Genomic DNA, 20,353 nt, shown 5'->3' with positions numbered 1-20,353 from the left:
TGATATCTACAATACTTGCCCAGAGTTAAAAAATTTTGAAAAATTAGTTTGCATATATTTTGAAGAACACCCCAGAGGTTTAAAGGTGTGAATTCCAGAGATAATACCTTTTCTGTTAATGTTTCAGTGTCCAGCTGAGGGGATTTTCCTGCAGCCAAAATCTGTGTCTTTGTGGACTCTGCTGACCCAAGAGTGCAAATGCTTTTGTCTTTGTGTTCCTAATAATCCTATACGTTGGTTATTTAAAAAAAATACAGAGAGAATACAGATGGGAAAGGGGGGGAGTTAGGAAGAAAGGGAGACATATCTGGGATTGAAGACTGGCAGCAGCAAAAAACCTCTGGGGAAATGATATGTGGAAGAACTGTCTGTCTGGATAAAGGGAATGTCTCAAAATTAGCTGTAGCAGTGCTGGAGGCTGGTGGGAGACATGCAAAAACCTCAGAGACTTGTAGATTTTTATGACCAAGGAGATCATCTAGGTTGATCAGTTTGACCTCACAGGAAGCCGGGCTGGGAAAAAGTGAAGGAAAAGGGGAAAGGGGGGGTGGGGGGGTGGGGTGGGTGGCGAGCCAGTATAATAGGGCAAGCTGAGATAGGACAAAGCAAAGCAAGAGAGAGAATAAAAAGCTGAGATAACAGGACTGGAATTAATTGGAAGGATGGGCAAGATCTGAAAATGAGTTTATAGAGAACTATAAAGATGGCAAGTTCAGAGGTCTGTGAAGTATGTGTAAATATACATTCAATTACTCTTGATCATTCATATGGGTATCAATATGGTGGCCCTAAATTTGTGTACAAGCACTCCAATAAAAAACACCTATTACTGCAGGAAGGAGGACTCAAATGACAGCATATGCTAGAATTGAGATCTGCCTTACTTTTGCTCCATTTGTCAGTAGATACTATAATGCAACATTCACTGTTTTCTGTAGTACACAATATGGATGAGCTCTTAAAAGCAGTAAGATTTGTTCTGGAGGAGCCTTCCTTGATTCATTGGTGCTGCATGGGGAGAAATGACTAGCAGGAAGGGGAAAAAAAAGACAGTAACTATGTGCACAAAAAGTACTGTCCTTTGTGTAAAGTCTGTATCCCCTCTTGAAGAACTGGATGTCACCTCTGCCTGTGTCACAAGTAGGATTCGCCTTCCCTGGCATCAGATGTCTGTATCTGTAGGCATCCACATCTAAGCCAACCTGAACTCCTTTCATATTCACTGGAGAAAAATGGGTACTTTAAAAGGCAATTCTTCTGACCTATTTTAGATATCTACCTTAAGATGAGGCAAGTTGTGCCCTAGAAGTGCCTGATTCTCTCCACTGACTATGAAGGGAGAGGAGATGAATCCTGCTCAGTACTGCAATATGATGGCAGGCAATTCACTCAAATCACTCTTTTCACAGGTGGCTGCATATCGTATGTCTGATTTCCAGAATGTAAAGACAGCCTTAATTCAGTGTCCCATAACTGACTGCTGGAGTCTGCCACTTACTAACATACTTTTAATATGATTTTTTTAATGTGAAGTATTTAGTGGAACCTTGTACTTCCACTCATCTTTATTAACTATCAGCCACTTATTTTTCACCTATTAACATTATTGCCACTTTACATTTTGAGAAACAGAACCACATGTGGTTTTGGAAACAGAACAGATGAAAATATATGTGGTTTGCATACTGAGGCACATTAACAGAGGTAGGGCAAGAACTGAATATTCCTGTTGTCGTTCTTAGCATATATATTAATTACTGTAATTTTAATGGTTATTATTTATTACAGTTCTGTCAACTGTTCAAAACTCCACACTACAGGCATCTCTACAGTTGAGTAAGTATGTCTTTTAAATGAAGATGTCACCAGTGTAAGGCATGTAAGGCTGGATGTATATTCAAAATTTGGCAACCAAAAAGGAAAAATTAAACCAAACAGCATGAAATTAGATCCCATGATGAATAATATGGTTGGTGACTGGTGCAGAACATAGCTGAGTGGTTATATAGCATTTCCCAGACCATCATACAGGAACCATTAGAAAACTTAAGAGCTACAGCTTCATCCCCCCCGCCTCCCATGCAAAGGAAGACAGCAAACATCACCACTGCTCCCTGGTGACCTGACCAGCATGTTTGTTTCTCTGGGTAATGAAAAGCTCAGTCAGATATACAACATTAGGAAGCATTAAACAACTCTCCATTAAATTTAGAAGATTTTTTTTTAATCTGAAAGGAAACTGAGTATTTAATTGGCTCACAATTAAATAGAAATGCCATTAAAAAAAACCTGAAAGAGCGTGCCAGGCCTAGTTTCTGCTTGCCTTTTATAGTGTCCTGATAACCTAACTGTCATATCAAGACATTAATTGAGAATATTCTGAACACTATAAAAACATCTTTATGGATCAAGTTATCCTGAGGGACAAAGTGCATATGGCAGATATATGCAGTTAAGTAAGAGCAGAAAGGTAATATCACTGTTCTATCAGCAACTTGAAAGGCCTGAGGGAGCAACACAGATTTGTAAGTGTAGGATCAGAGGAGATCATTATGGGTGTTTATTCTGACATTCGGCACAGTATGATTTATAACAGTCCCTTGACTGAACATGAGCCTCAGCTGGAACACACCAAATTCATGAGAACCCCTTAGTAAGTTACCTGATGTCAAAGTATTGTTGCAATAAAATGGGTGCCTTATTTCATACTTAGACATCACTTTCCTGGATAGTGAAGTTAAGAAAACTTCTGTGCCACTTCTCCTTTTAAGTGTGGGAATGTGCCAGAAATGGAAAGCTCAACAGTTATACCAAAACTAATCAATATGGCTGCTGATTTTTTTTTTTCTAAGAGGGGAAAAAAACCTCATGAAACAAACCACAGAGAACCAACAGCTGTAAAGTTCAGTCACTGTCTTTAAAAAAGCAAATTCAGTTTCAAGGTAACTTTAAAAAAAAAAAAAAGAAAAAAGGGAGGGGAAGCTTGTTCATTATGGTATCATTTTATAAGTATGGAGAAAAGAAGGATTGCTCAAGATAATCTACAAAAGTCTAGGCTAAAATACAACTGCAGCCAATTATAGCTGGGTGATTTGGAACTGAGATTTATTCAGTGGAGTTTGACAATTTACTCCAGTTCAGAATCATTCCCTAACTGTAAATTTTCTTTGCATATATTCCATTTGCATTTGTTGGCACATGTGAATAAAGCAAAGGAACAGATGTTGAAAACCTCCTCAGGAGAGTTTTTCCTTTCCCACTATGTTTGAGCCAGCAAAACGGGTTCTGACTAGAGGGACTACAAGAGCTCCCCAAAGAGTTCTCACAAGCATTTCTTGCTCACAGCATCACCTGCGACCTGGAGCTGTACCACTGCGAGGAGACCTTCCCACTGGAGTCATGCACGCCACACTGCTCACCTCCGTACAGGAACATGGATACACATTTCAATATTTCCTTTACAATGGATTCCACTTTTTTCTTGTATGAAATGAATTTGTGTACCCTCCTAAAATTTCTATTTTTCCCCCCACATTCATTTGTTTTCCCCCATCAGTCTCTCCTCTCTAGGCTCCCAGAGGATATTTCCTTTCCTTGTCACAGTTTCAGAGCAGTTCGCCCATCTTCACAATAGTTATACCAGCTCTCTCAATTTCTGCATCATATCCATCATTTTTCTCACTAAGGACAGATTATTTTGAGAATGTGTGAATCCTTAAACTAATTTGGAAGTGAGGTCAATACTGAGAAGAGCAATGTAATCTCTTTCCCAGCAATGGAGAATGCTTCTGGGTTCCCAGCCTCTGCCACTCCACAGAGCAAGATATCAGCATGAGTAATAGCACCCAAGTGTCCTATATAATATCAAAGGTCATCATCTTCATACCCTGAGGCTTACATTCAAATTTAATATTTTTTTTTTTCCTGAAGGATACTGGTGGAGTAGAGTAACAGATTTCTCTCTGTGCAAAGACTAGCCTGCCTTCAGCTTGGCTTACAGGGCCAAAGCTTTGCTTCAGATCAAGATCATGTAATTCATAAAAACGACGGCTGGCAAAAGCACAAATATCTTTTTACAGTCACAAACGTTGTAAGGGCTGTGTAGAGTGTTAACTCTAACTGAAAATATTGTTTAAAAAATAATTTGAAACAATAACTCTTGAAAACGTTCTGTTGCATATGTTTAGCCAACAAAACTCCAAAAGCAAACTGTTTGCAAGATGTAAAATGTTATTCTATTGAAAAGTGACTCTCATAAATGTGACCCAGTATCACTTGCAGTCTATTGCTTCCTAGTCAAATTGATTTCCTTAATAACTTTAAAGATTTGCATCTTACCATTGCTACTGACAGTAAAATTGGGCTCTTTCTATTTTGTCTATTAGTATTTTCCAGAAGCCAAATTAAAATGTTAGCTGTTCCCGCACCCCAGTATTTTCAAAGCATATTCTCATTGCTTCATTAGGAGATTTTTTCAGCAGTATTATCGTGGTACCTAAGGGGTACCATCAGCACTTTTGTGGTACATCCCATTCTACAGAATGGAAATCTGCCCCAGCAGAATCAGCAAAATCTAACCTGTGCAAATGCATTTGCCATCACAATGTTTGTGCAGCCATCACTGAAGTCTCAATCTGAAAACAATCGTGCAGTGTTTGCCCCATGTCTGCTTTCAGGTTAACACAACTACAGATGGAAGATTTTTTTCATCCTGCCTGGTATCAGGACTTATCTTTTAGTTTCCATGGTTTCATTATTGACTCTCAGTAAAGAGAAAACATACAGAGCTCACACATTCTACAAATACACCTGTTATACTCTTGTGATACGACCTTGTGTGCCACATTCCCAGATAGAATAACCTCACCAAAGACTTCCAGTGGGGAAAACTGATCTAATAAAGCTTGCCTTGTGGTCCAAGAGGTAGGATTTTCCACTGGTTTGCATTTGGTACAGATATTTACTAAAAAACAAAATACAGTGAGTGTACTTAGTGATAGGCTGCCAAATTTCAAATATCCTGGGCAGAGTTCTTGTTTCATAATAGTTGTGATTGTATAGAAATTTGCCATATACTTCCCTAAAAGCACATAGTCTGTTCAGGTACCTGGGTGCTACTTCAGCCTTCTTTTTGTTGGCACCTGTTTATGGAACTCATTTTAAGGAGCAAATTCAGACCACACTATCCAGGGAAAGGACGCTGCTTTCTGACCTTGATCTATCTGTATGCAGTTTACGATGCATTAAACTCTGGCCACTATTCTTCTCGGGATCACACTGTCAAATTTTTCTGCATGCATCTGACACCATTTTGTATACATATGTGGAATCTGGCTCCTAATACATCTGTGATCCTTCTGAGACAAATGGGTGAGTCTAGAACACGGTGTATTGCTTTAGAGAACTTGAGTCAGACTCCTAATTTCTGAGTGAGTCATTTACACTTATCATCAAACAAAACTACATAGGGGTCAAAGTCTGCTGAGGATTTTGCAGTTACACACTGAGGAGGGTGCAACATGGTGAGGATGGTAGAAAAAAAATGATGTATAAACACCCCCCCATTCAAACAGGAAGACTGTTTCTGTACCACTCTGAAATCCTGCTGGTAATAATTTAATTAAAGCAAAATTCGCACTGCTGTCAAAGGAATGACAGAAGTAGATGTGGAAATATTGTAGCTTTCATTTAGTTAGCTCTGTACCAGTGACCAGAAAGCTATGGAGTGATAGGCTAGCAGGCCAAATGAGCAGCCAAAATAATCAGGTGGGTTTGTACAGTTTCATAAAGCACATACTTTGGTTTCAAAGGCCGTGTACTAAGCTGAGAGCTGGCTAAACCTACTGCAGTCACCCTTTTTACTGCAGGGTTGAATGGTACCGTTTTTCTGGCTAGAGTGGATCATTTGCATCTTCTAGGTGTACTCAAAAGCTGTATGTTACAACTCCTATTTAAGACCAGACGAGCAGCACCATATGGCATAAAAATCAGGCATCTCCTGTCATATGACAGGTCCATGTTAGACCATGAGAAGACCGTTTGTTGTGTGTTCAAAACCTGGACATCCATCATCTTAAAAATGTATGCCCACTAATGTTACATGTTATCAGTTTATCCAAGTATCTGCATAGAGCAATCATTATCTTATTGAACATGATGCTCTTTCTTGATGGAGAAGTCTGCATTTTTACCACATAATGGGAAGTACCTGTGAGAGTCTCCAGAAAGATGAGTGAGAACCAGCTAGCATTAGCAGTTCAAGAACAATTAATTTGGCCAAAATCAGATTCTGTCCACATATAAGGGAAGTTGAGCTAAAAATCAAGAAACAACTGCAATCGTGATTACACAAAACCTAAGAAAACTTCATATAGAAACAATCACTGAACTTCATATAGAGACCTAAAAACCAAGTTATTACAGAAAAAAGTTCAAAAAATATTAAAAAAAAAATCAGCATAGTATAGAAAGTCTATAGAGCTGACAGTTCTGTTCGCTTAATAATTTCCATCATAAGAATATCTTTCTAATGCCTTCAGCTTTGCCAAACATTGTTGAGACTGAATGTGTTTGTGCTCTTGGCCTCATCCTGATTTCTTTCTTTAATGACACTATAAATAGTGAGATACTTTTTTCAATGAAGTTAGAAAGAAAAGCTTAACTTGACAATGTAGATCCACATACTTCCTATTTCTTTTAGCTTGAATGCTTATAAGAACAAAAACTTCACCACTTAATAGAAAACGTACATTTGTAGTCTGCCTATGAGGAAAAGTTTGAAAGGATTATTTCATTAATCTACAAGTTTAAAACCAAAAGGCAAGAGCAATGAATCTATGTTGATGGGTTTTTTAATAGGAAAATTAAAACCTATTTTTGAGATTATTTAATGAGTATGTTGGTAATACTGCAGCATTAAAATATATTTCTAGCCATTTTTCTGAGAACTCTTGCTACAATCGCTTTACTCTGAATTTTGTCAAGTAGGCTGCTCAGGCAATATAAGAGTTTGCATTTTGTTGCTCCTATTTAAATTTATTGAAATCTGGCCATTCAGCACTTCTCTAAATAATTTCTAAATATGCTCAGAAAAAGCTTCTTAGTGGCTTGCAATAAATACTTACAGAGCTGCCACGTGTTGACTGTGTTTCTGCCTAGCATTAGCAGCCCCTGCAGTGCAATTGATAGCAATAGCTGCTGAGGCCATCCAACACTGAAACCAGGACTAGAAGCAAAGCCCTTCTGCTGGTCCCAAACCAGTTAGAGGCAGGAAGAGGAAGCAGCCTAAATTAAATTGGAGGTAAGGGTAGAAAAGGGTAGAACAATAGTAGGTTCAGGAGCAGAAATAAGAGAGGTAAAGTTGCAAGTTTGGAAACAATAGGAATTTGGACTGAATAACATGAATATAGTTATTCAGTGTTTCTTTAAATCATCCTCTTTCAGTATTTTGGTGCCGAACCTTGTTTACTGCCTATCTTCCCAAACATGCAGTGATTACAGAATTATTAATTTCCTCCTTAGCTTTTTTAATGCTTCTTATCCGTATGGTATTTAGTGATTCACAATATCATTTGCCTCCCCTCATTATCACCTCTTTGATGTCAAGTACATTATTTGTCTTTCAAAGACAATAACAGAAGAGCAGGAGTTTCAGGCCACCGTTGGCAGAAATGTCTTTTAACCCAGCATTTCTGAGACTGGTGGATGTCAGTGAAGAGAGGAGGCACAAGAAATAGATTCCTTCGAGTGGCTTCAGGAAGCCTCTAGAAAGGAGGCCTCTGGGATCCCTGACGCCTGCTCGCAAGCTGGGGCTGAAGGCAAAGAGAGAGGAACAGGGGAGCTCTGATGGATGAGAGGCTGGGGGAGTACAGGACCAGGGTCAGCCACTGCAAAGGATCCACACTGTCCTCTGGAGAAGTTGGTGTGAGTGTGTGCATGGCCTTAAAACAATGGAAGCAACACAGTAAAAAGCTTGTATGTGATTTTTGTGCTCCAGCTGAGAGCTGTGTGCATAAGGGATTACTGTTGCATTCCTTGGTGCCTCATAAGATTCAAGCAGATGAGCTATATTAGATTTCAGTGTCCTCTCTGTCCCCTCGGTGGGAGAGTTTAGGGGCTGCTCGGGGGTAGAGCAAGGCTGCAGGTAGTGACCAAGTAAAGGTATTCAACAAGGTCTGTGATGAAGAAATTGAGCAAGCAGTCCTGGCAGCATAACTGCTGCTGGGCTCTTGCTGCAGAGTGGTTCTGCTGGTCTCTGCTGCAGAGATCTGATGCTTGTAAGTGTACAGAGTACACTTCGATTAGAGTAATTCAGGTGAACAAAAATAACAAGAAGGCTTAAATATCCCCTAAAATTAAGTTTCACAAAAGGTAGGGAGGGTCTGCTTTCTCTTAGAGCCAACTTTCCCTTGAACTCCTCCAGAAACATCTAACTTCATTGCTACTGAAAGGTAACTGGATCATGCTTTGATACAATATGGCCATTTAGGTATTTGTATTTCCCAAAGACTGATGTTCACAATTAATGTATTCAAAATCTGTAAGAATGCAGCTTCAATATTTTCCTTTAAGTCTCATAACAACTCAATGAATTTTCTTTTTATTTTTTAGATGTAAATCTATAGCTTGTCTTTGAAGCTATATGCTTGTTTGGCCTACTAACTGCATTTTATGAACACTATAAAATTTCTGTGATTAAAAAAAGTTATTCTCTCCCTGAACACCAGTGCAGTCTAAAAAGAGACGAGAGCCAGGTACTTATCCACTTGCCTAATATTAAGAATGTGAGTCATCCCATTGACATGCCTGTTTTTTGTTGAATTAGGGCCTTATAGACATAAGAGAACATCATTTATTTAATGCATTTGTCACTGGAGGAAATTGCAGATCATTTGGATGCGAATATTAACCTTTTCTCCAGACCTGTTCAAGAATGGATGATCTTTTACCATCTGGTGAAGATATCTTCAGACACTATGGCTGACCTATACCCATATATACATATTGTAAACATTGATCAGAAAAATACAACTGAGCAGGCAACATGCATAGATGGCAAGAATGCGTGTGGACCTTCTTAACATTTCACATGTTATCTAAGGAATCATCTAAAGCCAAGGCAGCATCTAGCATTCAAATCCCAACAGGCAATTTTCTGTTGCTTCACTAATCACCGCTAAAAAACAGTTTACCTTTACACAGGTGTGTGAAAATTTTGATTAAGTGCATTCCTACTTACCACCTTATAATAGAAAGCAAAATGCATTTAAACTAATCACACATTCTTTTTTTTTCACATACTGGCTACTGAGCCCTGTCTCTGATCTGTGACTGTAAGTCAATGCATTTCTGTGTTGTTTTTCCTGACTAAATGAATTATTGCTGTAATTATAAGAAGGTAAAAAAAAAAACCCCAGAAGGTTTGAAAGGAGAGTCAGGGGGTGCTGCATGAGCTTCCCACCTCCTGAGTCATTCTGCTGTCTCTCCCAGTGTGTATTATGCATCTAAAAAAAAAAAAAAATAATTTTTTTTCTTTCTCATGCAATATGGAATGAAGTTTTTACAATAAAAATTAACTCTTGTATTTATAAAATGATTCAAAAAACCACATGTGTTTTGTATGATATTTGCAGCAGTGCAAAACCATGTTTAGTCACAGACAAGTCCTCCATTCTGTCTTCCATCAGGGAGAGGCTGTTTTGGGAGATGAGGGAAGGGAGAATCCTGTAAATCTCCTATACCTCACAGAAACAAAATAATGAATTTAGCAAGTAAAGAAACCCTCTGACTGAAGATGGTATAAAGAAGCAACAGTACATTTCTTCATTAAAACTGGTCAATCGCAGGGATATATTTGTATGCTTTAAAATACACTCCAATTTGTATTCCGGATACAGCACCAATATAACCTCCAGTAGAAAAAGAAAACACTTGTGGATGACCACCTCAAAACCAACAAATTAGCACAATTAAACTGAAAAATACAAACTCAAAAGAAATTCTAATTCTAAACATACAATCTTACAAAACCGTAGGACCAGAGAACTCCAAAGATCAGCAACATTTTTTATTATTGTGCTAAGACCTAATTAAATGCTATGAAAAAAATCTATGCAGTGGCAAAGATGGCTATTATTTCCTCTCCTCTTGCTCTATTAATATTAATTGAAAACTAGGTGTGGCACCACAAGAGAAGGATCTTGATACAAAACAACTGGAATTTGTTGTCTAAGCATTTCAATTAAATATCATGTTCTTACCTGATTAAAAGAGAATTACAAATCATGGCACAAGAAATATCCATGCACTTGTAGATGATGAGGCTCCTTCTACTGCAGGTTCAGGTTCCTAGGCGAAGCTTGTAAACTCTTAATTTCACTGAAATGAAAAAGGAAAGAAATGAAGAAAGCACCTCCCCATCAAAGCAACAAAGGAACCTCTGCAGTATTCTGTAGTCTCTTCGCCTGCTTCCTCTTCTGAGATTCACTCTTTGAATCCCAGCATCGATCAGAAAATTGGTTGTGGGGAAAAAAAAGAGGAGGGGGGGAAGAGATGAGGGGGAGGAAAGAAGGAGGCAGCATATTACGTGCTAGCTCCACCTACTGGCAAGGAGATGAGCTCAGCTGGATTCTTAACACCCTATAGAAACAACTGTATTTTAGTTTTAAATCGCATAGTGACCCTTGATTATACAACTTTAAAATAAAGTAAGTAGGTTAGGGCTAATGAATGCTTACATATTTTTAAAAACTGGTTTGAGATTTAAACTGCACAACATTTTTTTTAAATTAGTGAAGTATCTGGATACATGTGTGTATAAATAATTGCAGAAAACTCAAGATTCTGCCAGATATCTTTATTTTACTATGTACTAATGCACGTTATGTTTAAAAATAAAGAAGTCATTCAGAACCCACCACTACAAAATAGTAGAAATTAAAGAGTGCCTGCTTTTTTTTTCTTTTTGATTACTGATTTCACAAAATATAAATTACATTTACATCTTTATTGAAAGCCAGATGAAAAAAAATGTTTATGTAAGACAGAAGTAATGGATGCTTGGATTTAGCCAGGACTATTACATTATTACTCAATAAAGAGTTTTTATGGTGATCAGGTTTACTTATTTTCATCCAAGGCTCTCTTTTGTATTTTATAGCATCTTAAAACTGCTTTTTGGTACTCTGGATACTAATATGCACGTTGACTGCCTCACCTTAGTTGTCTCTAGCCTTAATCCCCATGATAGCAATGTTGGATTTACTGTTGCTAAAGGATGCCTTATACTGGAATGCTGTATACCTGAGAGTGTTTACTTTTATCTCTCCATTGCTTTAAAAGTTTTCTATCACTTACACCTGCTTTGTCACGTCAAACACCTAGCAGCCACCTGCATGAAGGGCTGGCTCAGCTGAAGAGGAGAATTTAATCACACCAAAACACGGGGTTTGGAGAAGGAAAATGTCCAAGAGTTAACTAGGAATAGATTGAGATGAAAACCATGGGATTTTTAATTAGGATCCATGATCTAACTCATTACAAAAATCACTTAACGTCAACAGAGGGAAGTTGCTGGAGAGACTGTCCCTTTCAGTAGCAACTTATATTTGTATCAGCTTAAACCGTTTATCACGGTTATCACAAACACTTGGAGTGTCAGTTCTTCAGGAAAAAAATCAATTTCTATGTTTGTTCAATCCCTGCAATGGGATCCTGAGCCATGAAAGAACTCGAAAGTACTAAAATAGTTTAAGTAATGATAATGATATGTCAACATACCTATTGTGTGAGCATGGACTGAGGGTTTTAAAAATCCCATTGTCACAAAAAAATACACTCTCAGTTGACTTGTTTTAAGGAAATTTTGCTCTAAAATACTATTTGTATTAAAAAAAAATATTTATACCTTGAAAAAGGATTTCGCTGAAAAGTATGGACAATTTTTACTAACTTCTATAGCGGCGGTTAAAGGGCGGGGGGTGGGCGCTGTCCGTGGTGCTGCAGCGCGTCCGGGCATTCCACGGAGACTGGGCACTTCAAAATGCGCGGAGGCCAAAGGGCGTGTAACATTCAAGACTTTGAATATACTTTGGCAATTTTGTATAAATATGGAAATACACCACGAATGAATATAGGCCTACTATAGGCCTAAACTGGTGAAGCTGATATTCTAAATCTTACTTTAATTAAGTTACTTGTTGAATGTACTTTTCACAGAGCAATCATTTCATTGGAATACATAACATTAAAATTTCTGATATTAATGGAACCTACTTCATAAACCAAACAAGAATTTCTATGCTATCTAACAGAACAAAGATAATTTGAATTAATAAAGTGTGAAATATTAAAAGTGAAATAAAAGTATTACAAGAGATTTGGAGATTGTATGAATCTTTATAATACTAATATATAATTCTTAGCTGTAGATTAACCATTTAGTTAAAGGACTACTGGGAAGAAACATGCATTTCAGCTCCATTATAAACACTATTTTCTCTCTCCCAAACTCAGAAACTTTTATTCTTTTTTATATTCTGTAATCTTAATCCTTATAGAGTCTATCACTGTCTCACTTCTTTAATCTGTAGGTATTTGACAATTACATTTTAATGGTGAATCTCATTGGCAAATCTAGCTTTGCTTTTCTGTATCCTCTGTGAATGATGGTACAATGAAAATGAGATATGATAGTATCTCACATGTACCACAATAAAATGCCACAATAAGTCAAAGACAATGAAAAATTGACTGCTGAAATTCAGAAGAATTTTCTAAGTTTACATTTTCTTATAAAGACTGCATTTGTCAGTGGCACAAACTTGCCCAGTTACAAATATGTGAGAAAATAGTTTTTCTGTGAAAAATTCAGAAGAGCATCATAAGAATCAACAAATTCCAGTAAATCTCTTAGAGTTGATTCTAAATCTACTAAAGCTCTCCAACAACACCTATAAACATGGTTTATTCATGGGTTTATTAATAATATTAATAGTAATTATATAGGAACAAAACCAAATATCCATTGAACAAATTTAATTTTCTGGGGGGTTTTTTTGGTTTGTTTTTTTTTTTTTAAGTGTCTTAAAACTAGGATAGCCAGAAGAATCTTTCTGCTTATTCAAGCATGCTGATAGAGCTTGTTTCTACCAGAAATTTCTCTTTGCCTCTCAGAGCATGGCTAACAGTCATCTGCATAAAAAATAACCATTCTATTAAATCATGCAAAAACATTTACCCAGATAAGATGGAGCAAAAGGTCAAACTCCCATTTCTGCAGCACATGAGATGTTAAGCCTAAGGAGCAATGCCAGTAGCTATTCTGGCCAACAGACACTTATCTACGCCTGTCCTTTACATGCCTCAAAGAAATAGCTATTTCACATATTTAGAACCCTTACTTTTTGTCTTTTTTATTCATAAATCTTTCAACTCTCAAACTCTGGACTTGAATCTGTAAATTGCTAAGGGAAAAGACAGGTCTGCAGAGAGTGAACAGGTTCATGGTTCCTTGATGTGTCATCTTATTAAAACACATAAATTAATTTCAATCAAAAGTTCTCAGACTTTGTTATTTAGTTCTGATGAAATCATAAAGCCTATGATTCTTGCCTTTAAAGTCTGAGAGTCACCTTTGCAAATTACTCACTGAAGTGGAACTGAACTTTAAGATTATTCTAAATATGAAGCATATTTTTTCCCTGTTCCAGAGTTACTTTAACAGAAATTACCCTGGTGACTACTAAACATCATCAATTTTAAATTTTGTTACACTTCTTTCATATCTGAAATCTTTGCATCTGACATGTATTAGTGCCAGCTACCAGGTTTTTACCTCCACCTAAGAAGAAAGATAGCTTTGGAATTTAAAAGATTTCTGAACATTTTTCTATGTAATGAAAACTGTTTGGTCTTGATAATTACTTTTGAAGCAGGGGATATTTTAAATCACATTTATAATGTTTTCAAAATGTAAACTCAGTCTTTTCTTGGCTGCCTGGAGCTAACACTGAAGTCGCTTTTAATGACCAATGGTGAAGATGGATTTGAAAAGGAAAGCGTACAGCAGTTTTTGAAAGTACGTATCACTTCCATCTTTGCTCTCTGAGATATTAGTATGCCTATAGTCAGAACCATTAAGGCATTAACTTGTGCTTACTTCACGATTCAGTGCACCAAACAGTTTACATGTTCTGTATCTTTAACATTCTTGGCCAAAACCAGATCAAGGTAAAGTTACTTTTCTTTATCGTATTAGAGTCAATTGTTTGAAATTGTGTATTATCTATCTCAGTGTAGTTTATTTTCACAGTTTAATTACAAAGGTACTATTTTTAGTGCAGATAACTGCTAGACATACTGTGAGATGCAGAGAAACTTTCTAACGCAAAGTCAACTTGGCAAGCATATGTTATTAAGGAGAGCAATTCTTCTAGGCATTTCTGCTTTTAAAGACTAGCAGATAAATAAATCATAACTTGAGGTTTGCTTAACAAAACCTCCCCTCTCTCCAAGTGATGATTAGCTTTCATCTGACCAATTAAACCACATGACTCAGTAGCAATAAATGGAATGAAAACATATGAATGCAATCTCTCTCTTTATAGGTGTCCTGGGAAAACATTATTAGATTTTGTTACTAGCTCTGAGAGCACTACTGCACTTGTTGCTGAGGTATCATTTAATTCATTTGTCCACCTCTTAAAATCTGTCTATTTGAAATTGTATTTGTTCATTCTGAAATTGCTTGCTTGCATTTTGTCTTTGTTTATTGGTCTTGTCATATATATAGTAGATTCTTTTGAGCATGATCTGTGTCCTGTGAATATATAGTGCCTATATAGCCTATAATAGCTTCCTAGACCTGGCTGGCCTCTTTGGACATTACAGGGAATATTAAACTACTTCTTCAGTCTTGTTCTCTACAGCATGGTTGGCTAACAAAATTAGTTTATCCTATAGCTCCTTCTGAAATCAGGAATTATTATCTCCATTCCATAGGTGAGGAACTGAGATACAAACATACATTATGTTCTGGAAGTTACACAAGAAACTTGCAAGCCTTAGATACTGAATCCTTATTATCTGAGTCAGTGCCTGCTCCTTGTTCTAACTCTTACTACTTACATAAATATCTAGTGTTTTTCAGAATCCTCCTAAGCTGTTGGCCTGTATATTTATAACTTCTTAAGGTATGTTGTATGTCATGCAAAGAAGTATTTCCTTATGAATTAGTTGCCTTCTATGACTCTCTTGTGTTGTGCCGAAATAGACATAAAATAGAAAGTCTTATCAAGCAAGATTAACAAGATTAGAAAGAATGTTGCTTCTAGCACTCAGAAATTCCTAAACTTCTGTGGTGGCAGCAGATGTAGTGCCTGCTCCATGCTAGAGGATAGTAACATCTAGCACATACATGGTGGGAAAGCTACATCTTTCCAGTTAACCTATGGAACTTTTCACCAACTCTCTCACTAAGTAATTAACAATGCCAAGTAAAGTTGGCTGTGAAGTTCCTGCAACCAAGTAGTGTGCCAGCTAGACCCACCTCTAGCTTGAGGATCACTGGCATGAGAAAAAATATTTTTATTGACCAGTTATTTTGTTATTGACTGCTGCTAATTATCTTGAACTTAGAAACCTGTGGTATTGCCCACTGTTAGACCACTAGACTAAACAGATACCAGTCTCATATGATGCTCTTATTTATTCAAAACATAGATACACAAGATCCCTACTTTATATATATATGCACAAAGTGTGTGTGTATATATATAGTATATATAATGTGAATGTTTTAAGACATCTGTAAGCTGTGATTGTTGTGTACATTTTGTTTAGCTCACAATAATTTTATAATTGTGATTTTAGTTCATCTGAATGACAGGAAAGTTGGGAGTGGGAATTACTGGGAATTATGGGGAGTTACTAAAACAGTGGAATTATTGGGAATTATTGGGAGACCATTGGGTATGGCCTTTGTATTGCTTAGAATAGGAGGGGTCTAACTATTATTTAGTAACATTAATGTTAAAATAATTTTGTATTATTATTGAAAGCTACAACCATTAAAGTACAGCTTGCTGATCACAATTTATTATTATATTGATATTTATATATATTTATTATTATAAATACCTTAAATCAGATAATTTTTCAGATTGTGTGCTCTATGGCCTGTTAAAATACTTTAGCAGTCAAAGGCGTAAGCTACTATGAAGTCCATATGCTTTTAAGTGATCCTGTACAAAGAGAATGTTATGTTTTCACTGATGATACAGTGAGGACGTGGAGTTGAGGTGTAACCTCAGGCTTCTATCTACTCCAAGAAGTTCTGCAGTTCTGTTCTATAGCACTTGACTGCTTGCCACATTTTGTATTTTCTTTCCCAGTTTTGCAATTCCACATGTGCAACCTACAAGTTTTTGAATAAAAAGAAACTGTGGAAACTCCTTTGCAAGCCTACCACTGATCTTCCTTAAATGTTAGACCAGATTCTTCCACTGCAGTTGAGTGTATTGCCTTCTCTAAATTTTGCTTACCACCCTAAGTGGCAGTCAAATAAAAATAGATTCCCAAGTAAAAGTGCAGATTATTAGCTGGAAAGCCACTATGTCAGGTCCATGGCTTGTAAATATGCATTAGTAACTCTGGTACAAAATTTGTTAAAAGCAGGGTTTTTTTTGATTCTGTACTCTAGAGAAAAAAAGAAAGAAACCAGAGGTGGGAAAATACATTTATACACTTATATCAGTCAGTCTTGAACTGGAATTAAAGTCAGATCCATCGCTTATACCTAAATACTGCAATTTAGGTTACTTTCAAAGACTAATACAGGAAAGTAGTTGAAGGAATAGATATGACAGCATGTCTTATATTTTGGTGCCTTTAAGCACATGTTAATGTTCACAAAAGTGCCTGAGAATTACTAAAGAGAATTATTGTCCAAAAATAATGGTATTAATCAAGCAAAATATTTGATGTTGAAACAGGCTGATGACTGCATTGCTGAGAAGTTACATGTGAGCTATGTACAGGGCTTGGCCTTAAATGAGACCTCATACAGGGGCTGTATTCATGTTTAACACTTCAAAATTACTTTTCTCTTTGCAACTAAGATACTTCAACATTTCTGCTTCAACTGTTCAGTTAAAAGAGACTGGCTTTGCATTTGTTTACTCATTACTGAAAGCATAACTGCACCTGGGGCAGGATTCCCAGACAAACAGATTATATAGAAATGTCAGGGCTTTTCCAGTTATATTTTTAAATGTAATTTCTAAAATGAACATTCAGTGATGATTCATTAAAAGTTGTACTAATAATTTAAATTGAAACAAGTGCTGGGCTGGCATTGTTATAAATTACTTTTGTCTATTTGTTGTTGTCTTTTGAATGACTACTTCTAATTTTCAGATCTGGCAGTCAACTGTTCAGTGGGATCTAGTGAGGCAGAGGAAAGGAGTGAGAAATATTTTTTTATACATAGTGTGCATACATTTGATATACATAGTATCACATATATATAGATTTGTGGTGAAAGATAATTTTTTTAAATGAAATTTTCGTGTTTAAAAATTCAGGAGTATGTGTGAAGATTTGTTCCATATAGATGGTTTGCTGTATTTATTGTATAAATGTATATTTATGCATATTGCATTGTTATTTGTTTCTCCCTGTTGTTCCACTGATAGATTAAAAAAGTGCTAAGGAATACTTAAGAACATGATTCAAACTCTGTTTCACTAAATCAAAGACTGACTGATTTCAATGAATTGGAATCACTATACAGGCAATCCTATACATTGATTAAAGAAGAATATAAGCCATATATAAGCCATATTCATAAATGAATATTTACCATGATTTTGTATGGCATGCTCATTTCTACAAACAAAACTTTTATTTTCTGAATTGTTTTTTTAGTGTGAGAGGTGATAATTCAACTGTTTAAATGAGTGACACAACATTACTATCAGACCTACACCTCTGAGAAGGCTGTCTTGGTATAGACAAATGCATTATGTATAGTCATTGTACCAACTCATATATCACAGAAGATTACAATCAATAAAAGGACACTACCACAAAAAAGCAGGACTGGGGGTTTTCTAGTAATATGATGTTAATCTATCCATCTTTTGGAACAGCAGCACAGAAGAATTAGTTATTCTAAGAATATGCTGTTATAAAACTTATCAGAGAATCAAATCTCTGGACCAGCTCAGGTTCCAACCCTTTTCTGTTGGAATTACACTGCTGGTATTAAGGACAATGTTTCCTAATTTTTAATGAGGTTGAAATAATTATGTAGATTAGAATTTCTTTATTTTTCCAGGAGAAACAGATTCAACATGTGTAACCCACCCTTAACGACGACATTACTAGATGATGATTACATTTCAACTATGACATAAAGACTTTCTAAAGAAAACTTCCAAACACCACTAAGAAAATTTTTTAAGATTAAAAAAAATAAATAAAAGAAATGCAGCATGTAAGCAAATGAAAGTTCTATCCAAGGACTGGTTTGATTTTCAAAACACAGTTACATGGCTGCAAAACAATGTTCCTAAGCAGTTTAAAATCAAGACACCAACTTCTGTTCATTCACAAGTTTGCTAAATTAACATAATCCTATGAAAGAAAAAACAATTCTTTAGAGACAATAAATATTTTTTTATTAAAAATACATTCCTTTTTAACTTCTGGAAGTTTGAAAATGTAAATATTAAAACCAAAGGGAGAACAAATTTTGGTTTTTTTCTTATAAAACTGTGGTATATGTTCACACCCTCATAGTATCTTTGTAATGAAAAGGGGTATTTGCTTGAACAGTGTGATCAGGAGTGTCCCCATGTGCCCCAGTTTTACAAAAACACAAGGAAAGTAATGCAGCTGCATTTGCAAGCTGGGGGCACATCTCTTTCACTTAATATACAGAGATTATTCTGTACATACAGAATACATACATCCTATGAAAATGTATTTCTGTTTGCTGTTATTAGCCAAGTTCGGGAATTTGGTATTTATATCTGCCAAGTAAGCAGCAAGCTTAACTGAAGTCAAAAGGACTCCTCACAAACAGACACAAAAGTGTGAGGATTGTGGTTTAAATATTTTAATTTAAATAGGGATATCTGTATGATATTACAGATAAGGGAGATCAGTTGTAGGCAGTTGTCACTGCTACTGCTGCTTTATGTAGTTGTGATTTGGTAGCAGCCATCAGGCTGGATATGTGCTGGCTGCCCTGGCATCTTTGCTTCCAAAACCAAGTTTGTGACCAGTGGGACAGAGAATGGGGCTATCTCTAGTCACTACTGAAGAGGTACTTAGAGAAAATACAGGAGCTACTAGAGAGCAAAACATTCATTGTTTCTTATATTCTTTTTTTTCTAGTTTTGTGGAATAACGTTTGTTCATTAAATCCCACATGACTGAACAAAGCTGGTAGCTTGATTTTAAATTAGTTGGGAACTGTAGGGGTCTCTAACCCAAGGCTATGAGTCAATATATTGCACACACTTGCTGACATTGCTCAGCGTTTCTACATCTTGTTTTCCACAGACGCAATACTCCTCAGACTGACATGCAGGACAAAATAATACATTCCCTGAAGCACAATATTCACTCAATACTGTTGCCCATGGACCAGGCGATGTTGGAGCCACTGCTCTAATAATTCTTCCCAGGATGGCCAGAGGAATCCTAGGTAAGCAGATGTAAATCTGCACATGGCCAGGAATCCTGTCTAAGGGAAAGACTTTGAGCTATGCTTTTTACATAAGCATAGTACATTTTACACACATAAAAGAAATCAACACAATGCCAAAAATGCATGGTAGTATTTAATGCATAAGAGAGTATCAAGATAATCAGCAAGTTCAGCATACACCAGTTAGGTGTGCAGTCAGTGTCTATGCTCTCTTATTTACACATTCCTCTCTTCCCATGGAGTTTTAAAGGAAACAGCACATTTAAAAGTAAATGCTCTGCTGAATGTATATAGACAAATGTTTTTAAATTTAATTATTTTAAGAAAAAGTCTTTAAAAGGGTTATTCAATAATCAGTATAGTTTTGCTGGTCTGTTCTGCTTCTTGCCTGGAGGAACTTACTACACAGGAGCTGTTTGAAGTGTAGGTCAGAATAAACTGGGATAAAGATGCCTCATAAACTGCTGCTTTGTACGTATTCATTATCTTTACCAGTAGGTGGAGCTGCCACGTTAGGTGCTGCATTTTTTTCACTTCTCCCCCTCCATTCCCCCACCCTTCACGCGCCCCCCCCCCCGGCTTCTCTTAATAAGCTGTTTTCTGATATATGTTGGGTACCATAGAGTGAGACTGAGA

The 20,353-nt window shown here is 36.5% G+C and overlaps 1 protein-coding gene across 4 annotated transcripts in view; it reads right to left on the bottom strand.

Moving 5' to 3' along the window:
- LOC141925228 (sodium channel protein type 2 subunit alpha) overlaps positions 1–10,517 on the bottom strand; it is a 79,479-nt gene extending 68,962 nt beyond the window's left edge. For all 4 annotated transcript variants that reach the window (XM_074828995.1, XM_074828997.1, XM_074828993.1 and 1 more), the window contains exon 1: positions 10,260–10,517. The gene's annotated coding sequence lies outside the window, so the exon portion shown is untranslated. The remainder of the gene's footprint in view (positions 1–10,259) is intronic.
- Between the last annotated feature and the right edge of the window lie 9,836 nt (positions 10,518–20,353).

The sequence above is a fragment of the Strix aluco genome, chromosome 6, assembly GCF_031877795.1.
Source record: "Strix aluco isolate bStrAlu1 chromosome 6, bStrAlu1.hap1, whole genome shotgun sequence".
NCBI lineage: Eukaryota > Metazoa > Chordata > Aves > Strigiformes > Strigidae > Strix > Strix aluco.
Note: the sequence above shows the minus strand (reverse complement) of the source record. Positions and strands in the feature narration are given on the sequence as shown.